Here is a 10639-nt window from a genome sequence, read left to right on the forward strand (position 1 = left end):
ATATCTCTAATATCTCTATTTTTTTTCTAATATCCCAATTTGTTCTTAAATATCTCAGTTATTTCAACGTAATGTCTTATTAAACATATTTATTTTTGTGCGAAAAATCGCAAGTACAGGAATTTATTTAATAAAATTTTATCAAAAAAAATTAAAATAATATATTAAAAAATTGTATACCCCAAAAAAGACCTAAACTCATCCTTACAAATCCTTATATTTCCGAGAAATATTGGCTGTTTTATCTTTTAAGAATTAAAGGAATTTTCTAATATCCAGACTTTTTCTATTATATCCGAAACTTGCTAAATATCTAAAAAGATATCCGGATATTTGTATCTATGCCTAAACAAGTCGTACGTACATGTATGGGCGGGAAGGGGGACGGGGGGGCTGTGTGAACGGGGTGACATAAACAACGATTAAATAAACACATTCTGTCAGCTGCGCGGGAGGGGAGTACTGCCGTTCGGGTGTAGCGCGCGGTTGCGTGACGTGGCGTGCGCGTGTGCGTGCGGTGTGTATTGTCGTGCGTGGTGTGTGTGATGTGAGCGTAGCACGTGCGTGAGTGCGTGGCAGGGCGTGCGACTCGCGTGCGGTGGTGCGTGTGTGCGGGCATGTGGGTTTGTGAATGTACGGTGCGTGCGGTGCGTGCGGTGCAGTGGTGCGTGCTAATGTGTGCGGTCGCGTGCGGGCGTGGCACAATGTGTGCGTGGCGATTGGCTGCGTGCGTGCGTGCCGTGCGTTGCGTGCGTGTCGTGCGCTGCGTGTGCGTGTGCAGTCTCACGCAGTTACAGTGAATGATTCGCCATTTTCCCGAAGAATGGCGGCGAATCTTGTTGCGAATGCTTCCTTAGCGAGCGCGAGCGCGGCATCTAACATAAAAACATAAGCATTCACTAGTGTTAGTTCTCCGACGACCCACCCTGCCCCCTCCGATACCCCACCCTCCTCACTTACGGAGCGCTGTTGATGCGGCATGTAACAGTAAAAACATAGCCAGCACATCAGTGTTAGGTTCTGCCGCGACCAACTCCTCACCTCCCCCCTCCCTCCCCTCCGCATTTACCCATCCTCTCCCTCCATTAGTTGAATTCCGGCAACCGTCTTGGCGTATTAAAAAATTCCGTTTGTCTGTAGTCTAGTGCCTCGCAACGCCAGGAGTGATTGTTACTTTCGGTTTGTACGGCCTATGACGGATCTGATTTTATTTTATTTTGTGTCAGTGGGCGGCAACTCTGTGGCCCCGCCACCAGACGGCATCGCAATCGACCCTTCGTCGGTGCCCGCCGTGAGATGGCGCCACTGTCACGCCCCGACCGGCCGATTTCCGCGACGGCTCCCACAGCCTCACCGGCGCCCCCTAGCGAGGCAACCCGCCCATGCTCCCTGTGTTAGTCGACCTACCACCCGCACAGACAGACAGACAGACAGACAGACAGACAGACGCACGAACACTAGCGCACCTAAAAACGAATGAGACAGATATATGTATGTTAGTCTGGCGCCGCGCGGCCGCAGACGCCTACTCAGCTACGACGCACGAACGGACGGACGGACGTCTATGCAAGCGCCCCCTGCAGGCAGCGTGAGGCGGGGGCGCACTCGCACCTTACCTGAGGATGTGAAACAGGCGCGCCATTTTACCTACTGCGCGGATTTTATTCCGGATAATGCGCTTACGCTCCTCGGCCGGGTCACCTGGAAACAACCGACCAATCAGTGAACAGCAGACGACGGACTGGTTGCCGCGGCGACCGCCGCGGCGAGGGACGGCGGGAGGCGGTGTAGGGGGCGCCGGTGACGGCGAGGGGTGCGCGGCGCCACCTACCTTCGCCCGTCGGCGGCAGGACGGGCGGCTATCTGAAACGAAACATGCGCGTGGCGCCGCCACCTGGCACCCTTACTTACCTTAACACAGTAAACATACGCGCCATTTTGCCAACGGCTCTGATTTTGTTCCGCATAATTTCCCTCCGCTGTGCCTTTAGTTCGCGATCTGCTGGAAACAAGTGAACACATAGACACGTTAAGCAGCTGCGTGAGTGTGCGCACTGTGAGGGAGCTCCCTCTAGCGGCGGCGGCGGCGGCGGGGGGCGAGGCGGCGACAAGCGAGTCGTTTACCCGGCGACGATGGCAGGCCTGTATCTGGCAGGTGGCGCCACGGTCGGCTACGATCGCAGGCGAGCAACGCGCCGACAACTAAGATATCCGATTATATCATCGAAGTTTCCAACCGCTAGACTATTGTGCTGCGTTTTGATCGCCTTTAGTATCATAGCATTGACAGATAGAATTAATAGATAGAATTGATAGATAGAATTGATAGATAGAATTGATAGATATAATTAATACATAGAATTGATAGATATAATTAATAGATATTGATAGATATAATTAATAGATAGAATTGATAGATAGAATTGATAGATAGAATTAATACATAGAATTAATAGATAGAATTGATAGATAGAATTGATACATAGAATTGAAAAATGGAATTGATAGATATAATTGATAGATAGAATTGATAGATAGAATTAATAGATATAATTGATAGATAGAATTGATAGATAGAATTAATACATAGAATTAATAGATATAATTGATAGATATAATTGATACATAGAATTGATAGATAGATACATATAATTGTAACTGGAATTGATAGCACTATAATTGAATTTTTGCACCTGCATGGCTGCCTATACAGACCTGCCACCGAAGATGAGAGAGAGAGAGCAAGAGAAAGAGAGGAGATGGAGACGGAGAGAGAGAAAAGGCGAAGAGATATAGAAGGATGGAGAGGAGAAGAGAAAGAACCAGAGAAAGAGAGGATGAAGAAGGAGAGGAGTAGAAAAAAGAAGAGAGAAAGAGAGGATGGAGAAGAGAGAGAGAAAGAGCAAGAGAAAAAAAAGGATGGAGAGGAGAGAGAGAAAGAGCAAGAGAAAGAGAGGATGGAGAGGAGAGACAGAAAGAGCAAGAGAATAGAGAGAGGAACGAGAAGCTAAAAGAAAGAAAGAAGAGGGGAGAGAGAAAGAAAAGAGAGAGAGGGGAGAAGAGAGAGAAGAGAGGATGAAGAGGAGAGAGAGAAAAGAGCAAGAGAACAATAGAGAGGGAAGAGGAGAGAGAGAAAGAGCAAGAGAAAATAGAGGAGGGAGAGGAGAAGGGAAGAGCAAGAGAAAGAAGGATAGGGAAGAGAGAGAGAAAGGAAAGAGATAACTAGAGAGAGGAAAGAGTAACTAAAGAAAGAGTAGAAGTAGGTGGGAAGAGAGAGAGAGAGAGAGATAGAGAGAGAAGAGAGAGAAAAGAGAGAGAAAGCGAGAGAAAAAGAGAGAGAGGGAGAGAGAGAGAGAGAGAGAGAAAGAGCAAAAGAAAATAGAGAGAGGAAGGAGAAGGCAAAAAAGAGAGAGAAGAGGGGAAGAGAGAGAGAGAGAGAAGCCGAGAGAGAGAAGAGGAGAGAGATGAGAGAGAGAGAGAGAGAGAGAAGAGAGAGAGAGAAGAGAGAGAGAGAGAGAGAGAGAGAAGAGAGAGAGGAGAGAGAGAACGAGAGCGAAGAGCGGAGACGAGGAGAGAGAGAGAGAGAGAGAGAGAAGAGAGAGAGAGAGAAGAGAGGACGAGAGAGAGAGAGAGAGAGAGAGAGAGAGAGAGAAAGAGAGATAGAGGAAGAGAGAGAGAGAGAGAGCAGAGGAGAAGAGAGAGAGAGCACACTGGAGTCCATATATATAGTAGAAACAGACAGAGTGAATAGATAGAGACAGGTTAGGATGGAAGGAGACAACAGAGTGGAATAGATAGAGACAGGTTAGGATGGAAGGAGACAACAGAGTGGAATAGATAGAGACAGGTTAGGATGGAAGGAGACAACAGAGTGGAATAGATAGAGATAGGCTATGGATAGAAGGAGACCAACAAGAGTGGAATAGATAGAAGAACAAGGTTAGGTATAGGAGGAAGAAAACAGATATGAAATAGATAGAGACAGGTTAGGATGGAAGGAGACAAACAGAGTGTATATAGATAGACGACAGGTTAGGAAAATGGAAGGAAGACAAGCAGAGTGGAATAGATAGAGACAGGTTAGGATGGATAGGAGACAACAGATTGGAATAGATAGAGGAGCAGTTAGGATATAAAGAAGGAGACAACAGAGTGGAAATAGATAGAGACAGGGTTAGGATGGGAAGGAGATAAAAGAGTGATAGATTAGAGAGCAGGTTAGGATGGAAGGAGACAAAGAGGGACATAGGATAGAGACAAGGTTAGGATGGAACGAGACAAGCAGATTGGAATAATGATAGAGACAGGGATATGGATGGAAGGAGGACAACCAGAGTGAGAATATAGATCAAGACAGTTAGGGTGGGAAGGAGAACAACAAGAGTGAATAGATATAGACAGGTTATGGGTGGAAGGAGCACAACAGAGTGTGAATAGATGATGAGACAGGTTAAGGATGGACAGGAGACAACAGAGTGGAATAGATATGGAGAACAGGTTAGGATGAAGGAGATAAGCAGAGTGGAAATAGATAGATGAACAGGAGTTAGGTGGAAGGAGATAACAAGTGGAATCAGATAGAGACAGGTTACGGATGGACAAGGAGACAACAGAGTGGAATAGATAGAAGACAAGGTTAGGATGGATAGAGATAACAGAGTGGAATGATAAAGAACAGGTTATGATGAAGGAGACAACAGAGTGGAATAGATAGAAGACAGGTTAGGATGGAAGGAGACCCAACAGAGTGGAAAATAGATAGAGACAGGTTAGGTGGAAGGAGATAACAGAGTGAATTAATAGAGGACAAGGTTAGGATGGACAGGAGACAAGACAGAGTGGAATAGATAGAGACCAGGTTTACGGATGGGGAAGAGAGACAAGCAGAGTGGAATAGATAGATCAGGTAGGCATGGTAATGGATATAACAGAGTGGAATAGATAGAGACAGGTTAGGATGGAAGGAGACAACAGAGTGGAATAGATAGAGACAGGTTAGGATGGAAGGAGACAACAGAGTGGAAGTAAGATAGAGACAGGTTAGAAATGGAAGGCGAACAACAGAGTGGAAATAGATAACGAGAGCAGTTAGGATGAGAAGGAGATAACAGAGTGGAATAGATAGACATGGTTATGGATGGAAGGATATATCACAGAAGTGGAATAGATAGAGACAGCGTTAGGAATGCGAAGGAGACAACAGAGTGGAATAGATACAGAACAGGTTAGGATGGAAGGAAACAAACAGAGTGGAATAGATAGAGAACAGGTTAGGATGGAAGGAGACACAGAGTGAATAGATAAGAGAGCAGGTTAGGATGGAAGGAGACAACAGAGTGGAATAGATAGAGACAGGCTTAGGATGGAAGGATATAACAGAGTGGAATAGATAAGAGACAGGTTAAAAGGATGGAAGGAGAAAACAGAGTGGAATAGATAGAGACAGGTTAGAAATGGAAGGCGAGCAACAGAGTGAATAAGATACAGACACGGTTAGGATGGAAGGAGAACCAACAGAGTGGAATAGATATGAGACAGGATTTAGGATGGAAGAGAGACCACAGAGTGGAATGATAGCGAACAGGTTAGGATGGAAGGAGACAACAGAGTGGAATAGATAGAGACAGGTTAGGATGGAAGGAGACAACAGAGTGGAATAGATATGAGGGACAGGTTAGGATGGAAGAGACACAGAGTGGAATAGATAGAGAACAGGTTAGTGATGGAAAGGAGACTCAATACAGACGTGTGAATAGATAGAGACGGTTATGGAAGGGAGAGGGAGGGATAGGGATGGAAGGAGACAACAGAGTGAATAGATAGAGACAGGTTACGGATGGAAGAAGACACAGAGTGGAATAGATAGAGACAGGTAGGATGAAGGAGACAGACAGAGTGGAAATAGATATGAGACGGGTTTAGGATGGAAGTGAGACAACAGAGTGGAATGATAGAGCAGGTTAGCGATGGAAGAAGGACAACAGAGTGGAATAGATAGAGACAGGTCAAGGATAGGAATGAAGACAACAGAGTGGAATAGATGACTGACGGGTTAAAAGAGATGGAAGTGAGACAACAGAGTGGAATAGATAGAGACACGGTAGGTAATGAAGAGAAGACAACAGAGTATGAATAAGATTATGTAAGAACACGTTAGATGGAAGGAGACAACAGAGTGAAATAGGATAAGAGACAAGGTAGCGATGGAACGGAGATAACAGAGTGGAATAGATAAGAACAGGTAGGATGGAAAGGACAACAAGAGTGGAATAGATAGAGACAGGTTAGGATGGAAGGAGACAACAGAAGTGGGAATAGATAGAGACAGGTAGGATAGGAAGGAGACAACAGAAGATGGAATAGATAGAGACAGGTTTAGGAGGAAGGAGACAACAAGAGTGGAATAGGATATGAAGACGGTTAGGATGGAAAGAGAGACAACAGAGTGATAGAATAGAGACAGGTTTTAGGAATGGAAGGAGACAAACAGAGTGGAATAAGATAGAGAACAGCTTAGGAGGATAGGAGACAAACAGAGTGAAATAGATAGAGACAGGTTAGGATGAGAAGAGAATGACAACAGAGTGGAATAGATAAGAGACAGGATTAGGATGGAAGGTAGAGCAACAGATGAATAGATAGAGACGGGTTAGGATGGAAGGATGACAACAGAGTGGAATAGATAGAGAACAAGGTTAAGGATGAAGGAACAACACAGAGTAGGAATAGATAGAGAAAGGTTAGGATGAGGAGACAACAGAGGGAATAGATAGAGACAAGTTAGGATGGGAAGGAGACAAACGAGTGGAATAAGATCAGATGACAGGTTAGGACGGAAGGAGACAACAGAGTGGAATAGATAGAGATCAGAGTTAGGAAATGGAGAGAGACAACAGAGTGAATAGATAGAGACAGTTAGGAATGGAAGGAGACACAAAGAGTGGAATAGATAGAGACAAGTTAGGATGGAAGGAGAATAACAAGAGTGGAAATAGATAGAGACAGGTATAGGATGGAAGGTAGATAACAGAGTGGAATAGATCAGAAGACAGGATTAGGAATGAGAAGGAGATAACAGAGTGGGATAAGATAGAATAGGTAGGAATGGAAGGAGATAACAAAGAGTGGAATAAGATAGAGACAGGTTAGGATGGATAGAGAATAATCAGAGTGAATAGATAGAGACAGGTTAGGATGGAAAGAGAGAACAGCAGTGAATAGATAGAAGACAAGGTTAGGGATGGGAAGGACAACAATGGAATAAATAGAGACAGGTTAGGATGGAAAGGAGACAACAGAGTGGAATAGAATAGAGATAGTTTGGATGGACAGGAGCTAACAGAAAACTGTTGTGTATGAACGGACACACCAGGATAACAGGATGCTGTGTATACGCCACCAGATAACCAGATGCTGTGTATAACGGCCACCACAGGATAACGGAATGCTGTGTATAACGGCACCGAAGGATAACGGGATGCTGTGTATAAACGGCCTACCAGGGATAACAGTATGCTGATGTATAACGGACCACACCAGGTATATACAGATGCTGTGTATAACGTCATGCAATCGGGCAGAAGACTTCAGACGTGAAAAACCAGGAAACGGAGGCGGGGTGGTAACCATGGTAACGACTGCACCTCGCGCGACGTGACATGCAGGAGGCACACGGAGATCCAACAGCACAGGATTCGTCTAAGCCAAACGCCGCGCAGAGCGACGCCATGCGACAGAGGTCGGAAAAGAAGCAAAAGCACAAGCGAGCGCGTGAGAGACAGAAAGAGACGTGCAGCATCATAGAAAGGAAAGAGAGCGAAGAGAACTCGAGTTGAGATGCTGCACCAGGAGGCTTAGCACGCAGCACGCCACCCCTAGCAGCTGCGAAGGTAATGGCTACAGAAGCAGCACGGCAAGACCACAGGAGAGAGAGAGAGAGAGAGAGAAGAGAGAGAGAGAGAGAGAGAGAGACAAAGAGAGAAAGAAGAGAGAGAGAGAGAGAGAGAGAGAGAGAGAGAGAGAGAGAGAGAGAGAGAGAGAGAGAGAGAGAGAGAGAGAGAGAGAGAGAGAGAGAAGAGAGAGAGAAAGAAGAGAGAGAGAAGAGAGGGAGAGAAGAGAAAGAGAGGAAAGAGAAAGAGAAAGAGAGAAAGAGAGAGAGAGAGAGAGCGAGAGCAAGAGAGGGAGAGAAAAGAGAAGAGAAAAGAGAGAGAGAGAGAGAGAGAGGGAGGGGAAGGGGTCGCCCACACGAAAACAAACCGAAAAAAAAATACGTTACGTAGACATGTGCCGCCTTGCTGCTATTTAACTATGTACGGTAACTGTGTCTGTAGGCCGCAGACTCTAGCACAAGGAATAGAAGAAGAAAAGCAGATGAGCAGAGAATGCAGATTCCAGCCCCTGAAGAGAGAGAAACCGCGAGCCCCCATCCCTTCCTTCCGCAGCCGCCGGCTCCTTCCTTCCCCGCCGTCCCCTATCCTTCTCAGCCTGCCGCGCCCCCATTCCTCCGCCCGCCGACCCCTCCTCCTCCCCGACCAGCCCTCCTTCCATCCCGCCGCGGACCCCTCCTTCCTTGCCCCCGCCCGGCTCCTTCCTTGTACGCCGCGCCTCCTTCCTCCCCCGCCGTCCTACTTGCCTTCCCGAGCCGCCCCCTCCTTCATTCCCCGGCCGCCCTCCTCCTTTTTTCCCAGCCAGCCATACACTTACCTGCCCACGCCGCACCCTCCTTCCTCACCCGCCGCCCCTCCTTCTCCCGCGCCGCCACCCTCCTTCCTATCCCGGCCGCCCCTTCTTTCCTTCCGACCCGCCGCCCCCCTCCTTCCTCCCCCGCCGCCCCTCCCTTCCTCCCACCGCCAGCCCCTACCTGTCGCTCCAGAGACCCGCGCCCTCCTTCCTCCCCCGCCGCCCTGACCTTCCTCACCGCCGCCCCTACCTTCCTTCCCAGCCGCCGCCCCTCCTTCACCTTCCCAGCGCCAACTCTTCTCCCCGCCAGTCCCTCCTTCCTTCCCGCCTGGCGCCTGCCCTTCCTTCCCCGCCGCCGCTCCTTTTTTCCCGCCGCCCTCCTTCCTCCCGCCGCCCCTCCCTTACTACACGCGCCGCACCTGGGTTCTTCCTGAACCCCGCCGCCCATGAAAACCTTCCTGCCACCGCCGCCCTCCTTCCCTTCCCGGCCGCCCCTCCTGTCCTGCCCCGACCGCCCCTCTATCCTTCCCCGTGCGCCGCCCGTCCTTCCTTACCCCGCCAGCCCCTCCTTCCTTTTCCGCCGCCCCTCCTTCCTTCCCCGGCCGCGCCCTTCTTCGCTTCAGCTCGCGCAGCCGACATGCCTTCCTTCACCCGCCGCCCCAGCGCTTACCTCCCGTGCCGTCCCCTGTCCTTCCTTCCGCGCCGCCCCTCCTTCTCACCCGTTGCCCCTCCTTCCTTCCCGGTCGGCCGCCTCTCGTCCTTCCCTCCCCGCCGCCCCCTTCGCTTCCTTCCGCCGCCACGTCCTTAACCTCCCCCGTCCCTTCCTTCCTTCCGGCCGCCCCTCAGCATTCCTCCCCGCAAGGGAGAGAGAGTGAAACAACGCCCTCCTTCCTTCCCGCCGCCGCCTCTCCTTCCCCGACCCACCCCTCCTATCCTTTTCCCCGCCGCCCTCCTTCTTCCCGCCCATGAACTTCCTTCCCGCCGCGACTGCCGAGCCGCCTTCACTCCCCGCCGCCCTCCTTCCTCCCAGCCGCCCCTCTTCCTTCGCCCGGCGCCAGTCCTTCCTCCCGCGCCCCTCGCTCTCCCTTCCCTCGCCGCGCCCGCTTCCTGCCTCACCGCCGCCAGGCTACCGCCTTCCTCCCCGCCGCCCTCCTTCCTTCCCCCGCCGGCCACCCGCGTACAACCTTACCATCCCCGCCGCCCTCCTTCCTCCCGCCACCGCCACCTTCCTCTCCCGCCGGCCATCCTCCTTCCTTCTCCGCCCCCTCCTTACCTTCGCCCGCCAGCCGACCTCACCTATCACTTCCCCGAGCCGCCCTCCTTCCTGCCCCGCCGCCCTGCCTTATCCTTTCCCGCGCTCGCCCCTCTTCCTTCACCCGCGCCGCCACCTCCTTCCTGTCACCCCCGCCAGCCGCCTGACCTTCCTATCCCGCCGCCTCCTCCCCTTCCAGCCGTACCTGCCTTCCCCCGCCGGCAGCACGTCCCTCCTTCTCCCCGCCGCCCCTCGCTTCCTTCCCCCGCAGCCTCCTTTCCTTCCCCGCCGCCCATCCTTCCTTCCCGGCCGCCCCATCCTCCTTCCAGCCCGTCCCTCCTTCCTTCCCCGCGCGTCACTAGGCCTTCCTGTCACCGCCGCCGTGTCCTTCCTTCTCACCGCCGCCCTTGCCTTTCCTTCTTCGCCGCCCCTGACGCGAGTGTACGCTGCTTCCTATCTCGGCCGTGCCACCCCTCCTTCCTTCCCCAGCCGCCCGCTCCTTCGCTTTCACCGGCCGCCCCTCCTATCCTTCACCGCCGCCCTCCTCCTTCAGAGCCAAATTAACATAGCACGAGTGACCCGAAAGGGAGGAGAGCCCCTACCTTCCTCCCAGCCGCCAGCCTACCTTCCTTCACCCCGCCACCTCCTTCCTTCGAACAACAGCCGCCGACCTCCTTAAACGCCTCGTCTCGCAGAGTGCGACCGAGA

At 50.7% G+C, this 10639-nt stretch overlaps 1 long non-coding RNA gene across 1 annotated transcript in view; it reads right to left on the reverse strand.

Moving 5' to 3' along the window:
• The window catches only part of LOC106817700, a 23778-nt gene extending 15461 nt beyond the window's left edge, over positions 1 to 8317 (reverse strand). The window contains exons 1-2 of the long non-coding RNA XR_001395091.1: positions 8282 to 8317; positions 1912 to 1999 (exon numbers count right to left, since the gene is read on the reverse strand). This is a non-coding gene — a long non-coding RNA (uncharacterized LOC106817700). The remainder of the gene's footprint in view (positions 1 to 1911; positions 2000 to 8281) is intronic.
• Positions 8318 to 10639: the final 2322 nt, after the last annotated feature.

Source organism: Priapulus caudatus, unplaced genomic scaffold, assembly GCF_000485595.1.
Source record: "Priapulus caudatus unplaced genomic scaffold, Priapulus_caudatus-5.0.1 Scaffold1832, whole genome shotgun sequence".
Classification (NCBI taxonomy): Eukaryota; Metazoa; Priapulida; class Priapulimorpha; order Priapulimorphida; family Priapulidae; genus Priapulus; species Priapulus caudatus.